A 15,903-nucleotide genomic window follows, 5' to 3' on the forward strand; every position below is an offset into this window, starting at 1 on the left:
CACAATCCAAAGCCTATTTCTTTTAATCTTCACCTTTAAGAAAGAAAAAAAGAAAGAGCGAAAAAAGAGAAAGAGAGAAAGAAAGGGGGAAGGAAGTACAGGCACTCCACCTGTCTTTGGTGCCTCTGCTGTGGATTTATGAGACATTTTAAGTAGTTTTCATTAAACCTACCAGTTTACAGAATTTTCTCCTCCAAGTAAGCTTCAGCTCCAAGACTTGTTCTTGGTCAAAACAATGTTGAATGAACAAATGAAATAAAAGATGGAAGGATGAACAGTAATCTGTACATCTGAGAGCTCTCCCAAACATAATTTTAGAGGAACTCTAAATGTAAGAATGTTTAAAGTTTTTAAGAAAGAGTTTGACTTGCAGAAGTTCCCTCTGGCTGGGTTGCAGAAAATGTCAGCATTTTGTTAGGTCATAGTAGGTGGCCACCCTGCTGTAAACTTTGTACTTTCAAAAAACTAATCATATAAATTAATTCAGAGTTAAAAGAGCCCTAGGAAAGAGTCATACTAACTAAATGTAGGAAAATCAAATTAGAGTAGAAAACAGTAAATTATCTCGCAGTGACTTCCTGTAACTTAGTTGGTTCTACCCCTCCTCCAGTGCTCTCTCCTGCTGACAGGGAGATGACCTCAGGACTGGAGGTGTGCAATTGCCACTTCACTCGGCAAGACCGGTCCAAGGGGACACAGGGGACCAAAGCTGCAGCAATCAGACTGTGTCCCAACATCATGCACACTGGAGCTTCCTTCCTCCCTCGGTCCTGGCTGTTGAGCGGTGAGTCTGTAAGTTCCCGGCAGCTGTGCTCTAAGAAGAAACTGGGAGTTCATTAAGAAGCAGGAAAGTGAGCTGGAGAGAATGCCGTCAATGTTGTCTCCACCTGAAGTGAATTTCAACATTACCACAGCTCCTTCCTGGGATATTGAGTCCAGGACCCGTTATGATGCAAAATAGAATTATGGGGCCTCTTGTTCAAAAGCAGGAAACACGTGTCATTACAGGTACGAAAACAGAACCCGTGTGCTTTTCTTCCGCGTCTCATTCTGTATCCGTCGCGCTGGTTTTTATTTGACAGTTAATGTCTCACACTCGGGGGACGGGGATCCCTGACTATCCGGGCTCCTGAGCCGAACCTCGGGCCCGGGACCACACCCCCGTCCCCAGTAAAGGAACGCAGACCTGCCAGCCCCGCGGTAACCCCAGGACCCTCAAAGGGCAACTTCCGCGCTAGGACGCGCGGGGCACCGGACGCTCTGCGGGCTGTCGGGCTGTCGGGCTGTCGGGTTGTCGGTTTGTCGGGCTGTCGGGCTATCCGCGCGCCTCCACCCCCGCCCCCCGCGCGCCTCCACCCCCCCCCCCGCCCTGCCCCGCCGCACCCCTCCCCTCCTCTCCCCTCCTCTTCTCCCCTCCCCTCCCCTCCTCTTCTCCCCTCCCCTCCCCTCCTCTTCTTCCCTCTTACCCCCCACTCCCCTCCCCTCCCCGCCCTTCCCACCCCCCCCAACCCCGCCCCGCCCTCCACCCCGTCCCGCCCCACCCCGCCCCTCCTCTCCCCTCCCCCGCCCCGCCCCTCCTCTCCCCTCCCCCCCGCCCCGCCCCGCCACACGGTCCCGCCGCTGCGGAGGTGGCCTGGCTTGGAGTAAGGCGTTGGGTAAAAAACGGTACACCTAATGAAATTTGGATTTTCGCTCGTTCTGCGCTATATCCCATGCAATATTTGAGACATAGCTGCGCTTAAAAATGATTCATTGTTACCTGAAATTCAGGCATAACTGGGTATCGCGTTTTGTTTTCTGTCTTTTGTTTATTTTCGCTAACCTTGGCAATGCCAGACCCGGGCACCAGGGACTGGAGGAGTGGGCGGTGGAGCACGTCCTGGGGAGGCGGGGTCCTGTGAGGCAGAGCTCCACACCTCTGGCCCAAGCTCCGTTGCAGCACCAGATTTCACTCACAAACACAAATCCAAAGGTAAAATTATTAATATCAGTGGCAACCACCGAGCGTTACACCCGGAGGTCGGGGCCGTCCCGACTGCGACCCCGCGCAAGGGCCTGGGTCACACGCACACACGAAGCCCCCGGAATGAGCCCATCTGGACTCTTTCTAAGTTAGTCTGAGTTGATTTCTGCCACTTGCTCACAAGGGAGTCTGATTAATATACCAAGCTTCATATTTGGAAACCAAAAAGCCAAAATTATGCATTTACAATGACAATGGAACTGGTAAGAGATATAATTTCATGATGAATTTTGATTCTCCGCTCTAGGGAAAATATTTCTTCCTAAGTCACCTGCAGCAGTACCGTACTCAAGAATTATTGAAAAAGTCCTCCACGTCCTTATTTCTTTTCCGATCTCCATCCAGAATATCACCCTCCTGTCTCAACAATAATAAATGTAATCATTAATTAGACCAAGTTTATTAAATTATATCCATATTACCTCCTGGAGAATTTTTTCATATGATTTAAAACGCTTTCTTCCTAGTCTCATCAGCAACAAATTACCTCTGACGGTGATTTTCCTATTTTCACTTCACCAGCAAATCCTGAGGGTACACCCTACTTGTGGTTTACATTACTCTTATGCAAACTATAGATTCTGCTAAAATTTCTTCTATGAGGAATTTTCAACTGGAAAGCCTGCCTCCCCTGTAGTTCATTCCTTCCAGGAAAACTGAGAATCAAAAAGGAAAATACTGGGCTGAGATCGTTTGTCAACTCAAACATATACTGTTAAGTGGCAAATTCTGCAATAAGCCAAGGGACTTTTTTCCCGGTTCACTATCCAAGGGAATGGCATTATTGACTATTTAATAATTGCCCTTTCATTGCTTATCTCCATTCTTAAGATGTATTTCCAGACAGCTGAAATCAATATATCTCCTTTAGATTTATAAGGGAGCTCAGTATTGCTGACCCTGGGCCTTGCTGGTCGCATAGTAATAATGATAGAAGAGAGAGACAGGCAAGTGAAGAGGAGGGAAGAACTTTCCAGACTTTTGATTTAATTCTCTGGGGCCTGCTGATGGATATCAAAGTAATAAGAAAATAATGCCATGAGTTCATAAAATTAATAATCCATCTCCACCAAATTCGATAGCTCTATTTTTAAGATTAACAGAATTTGTGAGTAACAGGAAAACAACAGATGTTCTCATTTGGAAGTTCATTAGTGTATCAAATATAACAACTTTTAAAAATTTTACTTGCAAAATGATGATGAAACCATCAATCATAGAAAGATACTAAAATGGCCATGGCTGTGACACCAAAACAGTCGGATGACTTATTAATTTGGAGAAAAAAATATTGTATTCTTTTTAATGTTATTTCTGGAACATTCTTCAGATTTTTATCTGGGAATGCTCACATCATCCACTTCATCATCTTTTGCAAACATTCACTGGTGTGTATTAACGTTGTGTTCCCCTTCCCACCTGGCTAGACCGCTTCATCAATTGACTAACATTTTCCCTAGTTTTTCAGCTGCATTCCACTTAGGAATGGTTAAAAAGGAGCAGAGCAAATTCAGTTTTCTTTAAAAGGAGAGAAAAAAAAAAAAAAAAAAAAAAAAAAAAAAAAATAAAAGGAGAGAAAATCCATGTCTTAATCAGCTCTGGCTGGTATAACAAAATACCACAGACTGGACGGTCTGAAAGACAGGCATTTATTTCTCAAAGGCGGGTAAGTCCAAGTTGGAGGCACTGACTCTTACTAGGTTCCTAGGGAGAGCCCTCTGCTGCTGATTTGCAAGTTACCTTCCTGTAACTTAACCTGAGAGAGAGAGGGGTCTTCCTCTTCCTATAAGGACACTAATTCCATCCTGAAGCTCCACCCTCAACACCTCAACTAAACCTAATTACCTCCCAAAGGCCCCACCTCCTAAACCATCACATTGGGGGTTAAGGTGTTGACATGAATTTTGAGCAGACCAAAGCATTCCGTCCCTAATGGCCATAACAACCTGCTGGAACTTGATGGTAAATAAAATGTTCAGGCATAAAATCATAGTGCAGGGGAAATAAAAAGTTTTTAAAGAAATGATTTAAAAATTGATCAACCTGTTCATTAAGATAAATACATTATATTAGAAAATACTAAGAATTATCCAGAATCGGGAAGGTTACCTAATAGAAAACCAATGGCATGTGTAAGAAACAAAGATAGAAGCTCCAGACACTTTACAAATCTTTTCTTCCAAAAATGTTTCTAAAATATTTTTGATTGGATATTCTTCTTCCATTTTGAGTTCCAGTGATTTTGTAACATAATCCCCTATAGTTTAGTGATGGTTTCATTAGAAACCACTCCAATTTGAAGAAAATAAGATCAAAAAGAAGTCCATGGAAATGCAAGTCTAAATGTGAGGGAAAAACTAAACTAAATAATAGGGAGAGTTCTTAAAACTATATGAGCCGCAATATAGTGGAATAAGTGCAAGATACAGGGTTTCCCTGATGATACAGCCTTTGAGGCACCTGGGCAAAGCACTTATATAAAAACGATTTCTCCAAAATTATTCAGTGAATTTCAGCCATCATTCTAATGCATGTCTACTTTGCCATTTGGACCTTGAACACCCTATGCATTATCCAAACCATTAGCTTCAAAAGATGATTGAGCATAAAATCTTCCCATTTCATTCTTCAATAAAAACTGAAATAAAATCTAAAAATTATCATCATGTTGTTTTCCATACCAAAATAACAGTCTTTTCCTTCATACGAGTGGTATTTGGGTCTCTTTCCAATTTTATCTGTATTTTACAACCACTTACAAGAAAGGCAAAGAGGACTTACATAAATGAGTACTTAATCACCCCAGGTCACTACAGATAAGCTTTTAAGATACATTATTCTCATTTCATGTTTCATTTTTTTTTTTTGCACTTAATAAATAGGGAACCCTATTCTTGGCGTGGGGCCTTCACTAAGATTCTAAAAATGAGCGATTTAAAATTTTTTTTCTTCCCTAAGGTTAAAACTGTTTTAATCGAGTATACCAAAATGCTTCACACTCAGTCCCCAGTTTAATACCACAGTATGTCTTCTCAAGACTGTATCTGTCATTTTAAGAATCCTTAATACCAATCAATGTATGAAAAACTGAGAGGGAAGAGAAGAAAGGGGAATGGGGGAAGAAGGTAGTTCTATGTCATTAATTCCATCTTCATTAAAACCCTAAAGGGAAGGTATGATTACAATCATTTGCAACTGGTGAAACAAAGACCCATAGAAGTTTAGCAAGTTGGCCAAGACCAGGCAAATAAGCAGCAGAACTCAATGTCACATCCAGGGTTGTCTTATACTAAAACCTATCTTCAGTCTTCTCCACCTTGCTTCCTTCCAAGCACAAGTCATTCACTGGTTAAAAGTTTGGAGAGTTAATTGTATTGACTAATCCATGTGACACTGATTTGTACGGGAGGTGAGGAGGAGGGACGTAATTCTTGACAAAGAGGGAGTTGGGAGTCCAAGGGGGAACCAAATGAGCATCCAAGAAGTGCTTGAGCAGGATGGCTCTTGATAGGGGAAATTGGAAAGGTACTATGGGACTTGGTCTGCCCTAGGAATTGATCCTCCTATAACCTGATCTGAGCTCCCTCAATTAATGCTAAAGACTTATTGCCCCAAGCTTCTTTTTAAGCTCTCCATCCTAGGAGTGTCCAATCCAGGACTACTAAGTCCAAAGAAAACTTGATTACAAGGCAGCCTGGTGGGACATGTTTGTGTCACATAATAGTCTATGTGGTCACATTCTACTGGGGCAAGAGTACCTCTTTCTGTAATGTTCTAAGCACTATACCTTCTGGTAGTTATAGGGCATTGAACCATACCTATATGGTTTCTACCTCAGGCACTCAGTCTAATAGAACATAGAGACAATAGGCACCAAATGCTAAAAAATGCATGGTAGTGAAATTTAACCTGTAGTGACCTGGTGTAAGTGGATGATCTAGGTCAGTCTGTGCTGCATGTTTGCAGAGTGACCCCCACCCAAAGAATCCCACCTCTCAGTGTTTATGGACTTATGTGATACACTCTTTTCACTTGATTCTTGGCCCACCCATATGACTACTTTGAGCAATGGGATGCCAGTATGGTGCAAGCAGAGACAGTGATGCACACTGGAGCCTGTGTTCTTGGGACTCTTTCCCAGATTCTTAGAACTCTGGGGAAGAGAGAAGAACTCAACCATGACTAGTTGTAAATTTCCTACCAACTCCAGCCAAGTGGGGACCAAGTCAAATTTATGTGACTTAGAAAAACTAAAAAATATTAATTTCTTTCATCCCAGCATTGTGAAAAACAATTTATACTTGTCATACTTAACAATCCACTTCCACTTACAAAAAATGTCTAATTCCACAAACTAAGTTGGATGAATCTATGATGTTTTTTTGTAATGAAAATAGTCTGAATAAAACACACTTTCTTGTGAAAATGTTGAACTGCCCCCGCTAATCCTGTGATGACATCAACAATTTTACCAAGAGTTTTATATGACTTCAGGAGGAAAGCCTCTAATTAGCACCCATTCTCCAAAAGCAACTGGAACATTCCTATCGAAGATAGAGGAAGCCTAATGGAAGGAAGGGATATAGACAAGGATATATATGTATACATAGGTTTTGAGGTATTTTTTACACTTACCAACATGTCTCACTTCCAGTGCTTTTCTGGTCCTTGAAGAAAAACTAAACTTATTGTATTTATATGTTTCCATTTTCCTAGGCTTTGGTCTGTGAGCTTACTTCAGGGAAAAGTGACAAGGAATGTCACTATAATTATATATGTGGATATATACATGGTACAACAGCACAACAGACTTTCAAATCAGTATACATAATTCCTATAGCTACCATAACAAGTTACCTCAAACCTGGTGCCTTCAAACAATACAAATTTAATCTCCTACAGTTCTTGAGGTCAGGACCCTGAAATGAGTCTCACAAGGCTAAAGTCAAGGTGTGGGCAGTGCTGGTTCATTCTGGAGGCTCCAGAGAAGAATCTATACCTTGTCTCTTCCTGCTTCTGGAGGCTGTCTGTACTCCTCGGCTCATGACTTTATTGCATCAGCCCAACCTCTGGTCCCATCATCATATTTCCTACTACCCACTTTGGTCTCCTGTCTTCCTCTTATAAAGACCATTCTGATTACATTGGGTCCATTTGGATAACCCCAGATAATCTCTCTATCTCAAAATCCTTAACTTAATTACATCTGCAAAGTCTTTGTTGCCATACTAAGTAAGATATTCATAGGTTCCAGGCATTAGAATGTGGCCTGAAACATTCAGTATACCAGTGCTTCCAAGAGTCTTTCCCTATCCAGTAAACCATTGATACATGGTACCCAGGTTCCATGACCAAAGGAAAATAAAGTCAACCCAAGGATTTCTCATCATTGACCAATGATCTGTCTGTGATGTATTTAAGTAAAGAAAATTTTATGCAAATATATTGTACTTTGATCCCCTAGCTCAGCTATTCAAACAATTTCAAAAACTTTCTTCTTAAATCAAAATGAGGGTACCTCGCTGGCTCAGAGCATGTGACTCTTGATCTCAGGGTTGTGAATTCAAGCCCTATGTTGGGTGTAGAGATTAGTTTAGTTAAAATTAAAATCTTTTTTAAGAGATGAAGAGATGAGAGGTATAAAATGCAGATATCCATAAAATCTAGAATTAGAAGGGACCTCAAAGATCACCTGAGTTACACAGATAGGACAAGAAGCACCTGGTCAACAATGACTCACAATGATGAAGACATTTCAAAGCCCCGAGTCCCTTGATTAGGTGAACTCTACCTGAGGTAACCCGGCAGCTGTCATGCTAGATACTTTTGCAGTTTCCAGAAAGAGAATAGTCAAAAGAGGTTAGGCCTAAATAGGATTTTGTCCTGGTTTTACCGCAGTGATTTTTGTCATCCACGACATCTCCAAATAGGTGAAAACATTCCCCTAAATACTTTTCATTATTATGGGCAGCAATTTCATTTCCATTATGATGAATATTTGCTCAACTACCTTGTCTTGTTAGGAAAAAAATATGACTGCTGAGAATTCAGGGAAACAAACATTTATTTAGGGTTTCTTTGCTACAAGTCTCCACGCCTAGACAGGTTCAATGGGGAATATGAAGATGAATGAGAACCCTCCAGAGGCTAAGTCTTGCAGAAAAGACAAGCCTGGCACACAAGTAAATCTAAGGCAAGGTGTGTACTGGGATCTGTAGTAGAATTACAGATGCTCACAAAGGCAACAGAAAGACTGGGGAGGGAGGAATTAATGATGAGCAGGGGATCCAAGATGTGCCATTGGAAGTGCTGTGTTTGTGCAAGGCCTTAGAGGTAAGAAATATCTTTAAGAGATGAGTACAATTTTAACAGCTGGAAAAGGTACAGCTTTGGAGGGTTCACTAAGATTTTAAACTGCAAAAAATACAGTTTACTTTTAATGACATTAACATTCTTAAGTTATCACCCAATATAGTTCTTATTTAAAGACCAGAATAATAGCTTCCCTTAAAAAAAAATTCTGCTTGCTTAATTGCTAATAATGTACTTGGTAATAGTCTTTGGTTGATTTAAAATAGTGGTTTTCTTTCCTTTTTTCCCCCTTAGAACCTTTGTTTAAATAAAGGTCTATGCAGATGCCAAAAACCTCCGTATGAAACAGCAGAGCCCCTTCCTCAGCTCCTTCCTCACCCTCTCCTCACTGTAGCTTCCTAAGAAGCTTCTCCCAGCACAGTTTGAAAACCATGAATATAAATAAAAACTTACTGCACAGCTAGATGATCAGTTACAAACATTAACATTGCCTTAGATGTAGATAGAAACATCCCCCAGAGCTCACACCCTAATGTGTTTCTAAAAACAGCATGTGTCACAGAAGGTGGCACACGGATGGTGTCACTTGTCTCAGCAAAAAAGGAGCTCTTCCTTGACTGTGCATCTTGCATTATGAGGAGTACTTACATTGCTGAACTGAATTTTGAAAAAATTAGGGTCACAGCATCCTCTCCCAGCACCCAAACTGATCCGCTAGGGTTGGCCTGCATTCACCTATGGAGTCGGCACTTCCCTTTGAGACTCCAATCAGGACGAAGGACCTAGTTAGTTCTGATGGTATATTTAATGAAAGTTCCAGTGAACTGGGAAAGGACATGTAGCCAATGGCCGCCATTAAAAGAAAGTGTGTTTTAAGTAACTCCCAAAGAGTGCACAATAGAATTTCAAGAAGCTTAAGCATGTTTCTTGCCTACAAAAATACTCACCTTGGAAAAAGGAATACCAAGGCTGCCTACTCCGGTGTTTAGGCAAGTGAGGAGAGACCTGAGAAAAGGTGAATCAGTCCCTTTCAGCTCCCCAAAGCTCCGCAAGAGCCCTCTGTACCATTGTCAAAAACAGTGGAGCTCTAAGTAACAGTTCATCCCTTCTCTTCCTCCTCTAAAAATATTTCATTTTGCACTGGCTGAGAATTGACAGTGCACATACTTAGTCCCTTAGGTAATACTTCCATCATATTCATTTCTATCAGGTCTTCCTTCAGTTTAATGAGCACAAAGGGCCCACTCACCACTCTTTGTTCCATCTTTGCCCTCTCATTCCTGCCGTCAAATAAGAAGCAGCTCTCTTTTGTTCTTCCTCTTACTTCTTTTCCTTCCTCTTCCCAACCTTCCCTTTCAGTCTCATTTCCTTTTGCTACTTCCAGAATCTTCTCCATTGAATAACTCCATTTCACATCTCCGATCTCTCTCCTATCTATACAGAATTTCTTTAGTCTGTCTTCTTCTTTAAAAAATTCCTTTCAACTTTCACTCCCTTAATTCTGGTCACCCTGCCTAATGGGTGGCACCCTTGCCTTTGCCAATCCTCCCTTCTCCAACATAAAGAAAGTTATTTTGTTTGTTTTTTTTTTTTCCTCCAATGTATTTCTGAGCCTTTGCAGTCAGATTGTCACTCACGTGACCCCTGAGAAGGCGCTCCCAAATGTTACCAATGACCCCCCCAGTCTCCAGACACACATGTCACACTTGTCTCATGATCCTTGAGCTCTGCATGAGTTGGCTTTGCTTATGTCTTCCTTTTCTCCCTTGGATGTGGAGAAGCTCCAGATTCATGTCTTTCATGAACCATTCTAGGATGTTCTCCTCTTATAGGTGCTAAATAGTGGTCCTACATCACAGTTCATGGTTCCAGGATAATCCAAAAAATAGTATTCCAACCCTTCCAAATACAATATTTCCCCATGGTTCTGATTAGATCATGTGCTATGAACCAGCCCCCCCTGAAGCTTGGGGATAAAGGGAGGAATTAAAGGGATGTCTTCCTTGTTGAAGATTAGATTTGGCCGAGTACTTAGTCCCCTCTCCAGTGCTGTTAAGATATTATTTTTAAAATACTGTATGATGTATAATTTATTATTAACAGAAGAAGGATTAGTCTGAATAACCTAGCCTACCATTATTGGAAATGAAATTTCACCTAGAACTCTTATCAATTTAAAATTTGCTTTATAATTATTGATTCTTAGTCCATATTTTTCATTATAGACTAATTTGAAGGCAGCAATTGTATTCTCTTGAACTTCGCATTTTTCATAGTACTTGAAATAAAATGTTGTACATATTAAGTCTGCAATAATAGTTTTAATAAAGAATTAACTGGTTTGACCTTTACTCTAATTAGTGCAGACAATGTGAGGAAATTTTTAGATTCTCAACAGCAATAGAAAAGTAAACAATAGCCAAAAATATATCACAGATCAGACTTTGATTGAAATCAGCCAGCCTCTCCTTAAAGATAGAGAACCTTGGCATTTGGATAAAATATAACTGGCAGTCCTATTATTGATCATGGGGGAAAAATTGCATTTTGAAAAGTGACCACCCCTTCCCACCAACAACCTTTCAAGGCACCCCCTATGCCATGGAGGGTCCTTCCTCCAGGCCAGTTCCCCTCCTCACTCAGTTTTCTAGGGCTGCCATACTAAAGGACCACAAACCAAGTGGTTTAAACACCAGAACTATGTTGTCTCACAGTTCTGGAAGCTAGAAGTCCCAAATCCAAGGATTGCCTCCTTGGGGCTGTGAGGGAGAAATTCTGTTCCCTGTGTCTTCCCAGCTAGTCTTTGCTGGCAATTTCTGGCATTCCGTGGCATGAGAAGTGTCATTTCTGTCTTCATCTTTTCATGTTTTTTTTCCCCTTGTGTGCATGTTTCCAAACTCCCCCTTCTTATCAGGACACTAGTCATTAGGATCCACCTCATCTTAACCAATTATATCTGCAACCACTCTAATTCCAAAAAGGTTCACATTCTGAGGTATTTGAGTACTGAGGTATATTAGTCTGGGTTCTTCAGAGAAATAGAACTAATAAGAAATACATAGGCTGAGATCTAGTCTACCTATCATTATTTTATCATCAAAGGCACCATTTTAATAACGTCATAAATGTCTCTTATTTTCTGTAGAAGTTTCTACATGGGCAGGTATTTGCTCTTCAAATCCTTTTTAGAAAGAAGTGTGCTGGCATTTCTTACTAATCAGCTGCAATTGTGTTTAAGTATTCACCCACTATATTTACAAGTTTGCAGCTGCAGTAAAACCTGCATGCTTTGGGATTTTTCAGATTGCTTCTCATACTAATTATTGTGCAAGACATAAAAGCTGCACCTGGTTTTAGAATTGTAAATATCTTCGTGAATGTGATTTTAAGAACAAGGGAAGAATGAATATATTTGGGCTGAATATATTGGGCTATCACCTAGAGATGAAACCATTACCTCAGATGAAACTGTCCTTAAGACAGGCATCATAATTTCTCTAAGGTTAAAAGACAATAAAGTTCTCTATGCCAGGAAAGGTGTTTCTGTACCACTTTCCATTACTATCTTCTCATAAAGATAGGTGTGGACAGAAGGATGGCAAGGGAGCTCGGATTCCCAGATTTTAGTGTTTCCATCAGCATCTAGCAGGAGCTGCATGATTTAGACACTCTGGGTTTAAATTTCTGGGTCAGAATTTTTTTTACAAATTAGAAATTTGACCTGACTATCCTTATGATTGTACAGGGTCTGTTGGGAAGCATCTAGATTTCATTCAGAGAACCAGAAGCCAAACACTGAAAACAATGGAAGAGAGACAATAATTTTTCTAGACTTTAATCATTAAAATGGAGACATGTATTTATACTCTGCTTTATTTTAGAAATTCCATTACTAATGAGGAAATTGTGCATATATTTCTCTGTCATTGACAGCTTTCACACAGTACAGGCTTACATCTTACATTTTCTTTTGTAATACTGCAGTTAACCATTAAAGTTGAGAAGTGGAGGGTTTAAAACCTTAATGCATTTACAAATGCATTTTCTTATTTATACCCTGAGAGATTTGGAAATTGAAGGCTGAAAAATTCTTATTTTAGGATCCTACTTTTATTTTAGGATTATAAAATTTCCTGTGGTTGCATATATTTGGGTACATTTTTTCACCTTGTTTCAATTACAAGTGTTAAATGAAGGTGAAATTCTGGACCTCCCTTAAGATGGCAAAGACTTTGACTCCTTCTTCAGCACTTTTATGAACATTGTGTTGTAGGGACTTACTCAGCCGACAGCAACCATGAAAATTTTATAATAGCAAGGCCCAGGTGGGTCATTTTTCTGGTAGAAGATCTAAAGAAGAGAGGACAGCTATTTTTGTCACTGATGTGTCAAAGTTACAATTAAGAAGGGTTTTGACAGGACGACCAGGAATGATGGTGAATCTTCAGCTTTCTCACACAGAAAATCATCCCTTAATAGAGATTCAACTCTTCTTCGGTTCTGTTAATGAATTCCTTGGGAAATTTTCTCCAGAATATAGGACTGTTATAGGACCATTTCCATTTCTTATGATAATAGGCTATAGGAAACTTCTACAGAATGAAGGTATAGTCAAGTATCCTCAGTGGTAATTTTGGAATTAAAATTACTTATTCATACTCTTGATCTCAAATGTAATTAGTTATGGATGATCTAAGATTAGGTGTTTGACGAAAATTTCTTATCTGCTTTGAAGATTTCCTGTACATTTCCATTCCTCTTCATGCAGTCAAAGGTGACACGGACGTGTTTTTACACTCCTTGGGTGACAAAGACCCTGACCTTCTTACACATGGTAAAGAAGAACTAAAGGAGCTAGGAAAAAGTCATGGCAAATGAACAAAAACTGTCTTTAGTAGAAAACTATCTTTATGTAGCACCAATTGTCCAGGGAAAGATTCTTAACATTATAATAATGCACTTATGGAACATTTTCTAAGGATTCTGAGCACTGAACAGCATTCTCAGGAATCCATATTGTGTCAAAACCCAGCTTCACCATTTATTTGCTGTGCAACCTTGGGCAGGTTACTTAACATTTTTGTGTCATTCTTTCATCATCAGTTAACGGGGCTATTGATAATCTTGACCTAACAGGGTGTCATGGGCTGATTTATGTCTCAAAAAAATCCATATGTTGAAGTCCTAATTCCCAATACCTCAGAATGTGGTTGTATTCAGAGGTAGGGTCTTTTAAAAAGTGACTAATTTACCATGAGGCCATTAAGGTGAGCCCTAATCCAATTTAACTGGTGTTTTTATATAAAAAGAGGAAATTTGTACACACTGCGGGACATGGGAGATGAGCACACTGATGAAAAGCTGTGTGACGATATAGCAAGAAAGCTGAAATCCACAAGTCAAGGAGAAAATCCTCAGGAGAAACCAATCCTGCCAACACCTTGATCTTGAACCTGTCCTCTAAGACTATGAGAAAAAAAGATCTCTGTTGTTTAAGTCACCCGGTCCCCAGCATTTTGTTACAACAGCCACAGCAAACTAATATATAGGTTATCATAAGGATGAATAAAGGTTCATGAGTTTCACTATTATTTAGTTTGTAGGATCTGTTATCTTACTTTCCACTTATATCTTCTAAATCTGTCATGAACATGGAGTAAAAATCTATAGATTAAATTATTCTACTCTATCAATACTCAAGTATGCTTTTGCAAGTATTTATCATGCCTGAGCTTCAGTTTCCATGTCCATAAAATGGGGAGACTGCGTTTTGTAATCTCTAAGAACATCATGTTCATCTGAAATCAGTGATTTAAAAATGGATTCAAAGGTTGCCTGGGTGGCTCAATCAGTTGAGCATCTGCCTTTGGCTGAGGTCATGATCTTGGGGTCCTGGGACTGAGCCCCATGTTGGGCTCCCTGCTCTTAGCAGGAAGTCTACCTCTCCATGGCCCTCTGCCACCCCCATCCCACGTGCTCTCTGTCTCTGTCTCAAATAAACAGATAAAATATTTTTTAAAAAATAATAAGTAAATAAATAAAAGTAAAAATGGATTCAGGTCTGGTGAAAGAAGCTACTCTAAGGAGTCTGGTTTAACAGTTAGGCCTGGGCTGGAAGAAAAGCAGAAAGAATGATTATCCTTATGGCTCACCAGCTCAGGGAGAGGCCTTCAGGCACCCCTCTGGAGGCCTCAGCTCAACCTGGGTCTCAGGTAAGCAAAGAAGAGAGGTTGCATGACATTCCACTAAGCTGAAGGAAGGATGAAAACAAAGTATAAGAGCACCTGTGTGGTTCAGTGGTAGAGCATCTGCCTTTGGCTCAAGTCATGATCCTGGAGCCCTGAGATCGAGTCCCCGCATTGGGCTTCCCGCAGGGAGCCTGCTTCTCCCTCTTCCTATGTCACTGCCTCTCTCTCTGTTTCCCATGAATAAATAAATAAAATCTTTAAAACACACACAATAAACACACACAAACACCAAAAAAACAAAAAACAAAAAAACCAAAGTATAAAATTAAGGGTTGGGCAGAGTGAATAACATTTTATTTAAAAATCCCTGGATGATATCAAATATGAAAAAGGAAACTTAACCAAAAGAAAAAAAAAAAAGGACTTGAAAATTAGTTGAGGAGCCATTGCTAACATTTTAGGAAAAGAAGGACATAGAATAAGAGACAAGAGAATGTGGAAATGGGTGGCAAAAATAGAACATTTTATAAATAGCCACGTGCAACTCACAGACAGTTAATATCCAATATACTTAACTCTGGCCACATAGCTCAACTTCTTCCCAAAATAAGATGTATTATTGGAAAATGGGACATAAAAAAAATTGGCTCAAATGAAGAAAAGCTGTTTGCATTTGGTTTACATTTTAGCACATTTTAAATCTCCCTTCACATAAATAGAAAATAATTAACACAGAGATATATCACCCAAGTAATAAGCATGAAATGCAGAGATTAAATTTTTTTAATTCAAATTCAACCCTGGAAGATAAACACAAGCTCTGAGCTGCACACTCAGTTATTCTTCTTCAATTTTAATTTAGAGTATCTGTCTGCTCTTAGCCATCTGAAAATATCATTCAATTTTTTTCTGTAAAGTGAGAATGCATTTGGGAGGCTTTGCTCCCCGAGCAACCTCTCAGAGGGGTCCACTTTCAAACTTCTGCTCCATCACTGTAGAGAAAAATATAAAGTTATCTCTAGACCTAGCCATCATTGGCTAGGGAAATGATTACTCCAGAGACATTTAGTTCTCCTCCCTCACAGCCCAAAGCATAATTTCTGCTAAACAGAAATGAAGCCAAGCTCCAGCTCTCTCCAGATGGTTTAGGATATTTTATCAATGGGAAAAAATAAAAAACATAGGTAGAGATGTGTACAGTTCTCATAAAATGCACAAGTTACTAATTCAAGTAAAGCCAAAAAAAATTCTAGAATCCCATTTTCATGCTTCAACCCTTGCTACCTTACTGAATAGGCTTTTAATGAAGACAAGTCTAACAGTTTTCAGATCTGGCATATTTTCTTTAATATATACCTTTTGTGGACAATTTAAAGGGGA

At 39.9% G+C, this 15,903-nt stretch overlaps 1 long non-coding RNA gene across 1 annotated transcript in view; it reads left to right on the forward strand.

The window, feature by feature from the left end:
- Positions 1-601: 601 nt before the first annotated feature.
- The window catches only part of LOC112678460 (uncharacterized), a 35,864-nt gene continuing 20,562 nt past the window's right edge, over positions 602-15,903 (forward strand). The window contains exon 1 of the long non-coding RNA XR_003147595.3: positions 602-1,008. This is a non-coding gene — a long non-coding RNA (uncharacterized LOC112678460). The remainder of the gene's footprint in view (positions 1,009-15,903) is intronic.

Source organism: Canis lupus, chromosome 29 (genome assembly GCF_003254725.2).
Source record: "Canis lupus dingo isolate Sandy chromosome 29, ASM325472v2, whole genome shotgun sequence".
Classification (NCBI taxonomy): domain Eukaryota; kingdom Metazoa; phylum Chordata; class Mammalia; order Carnivora; family Canidae; genus Canis; species Canis lupus.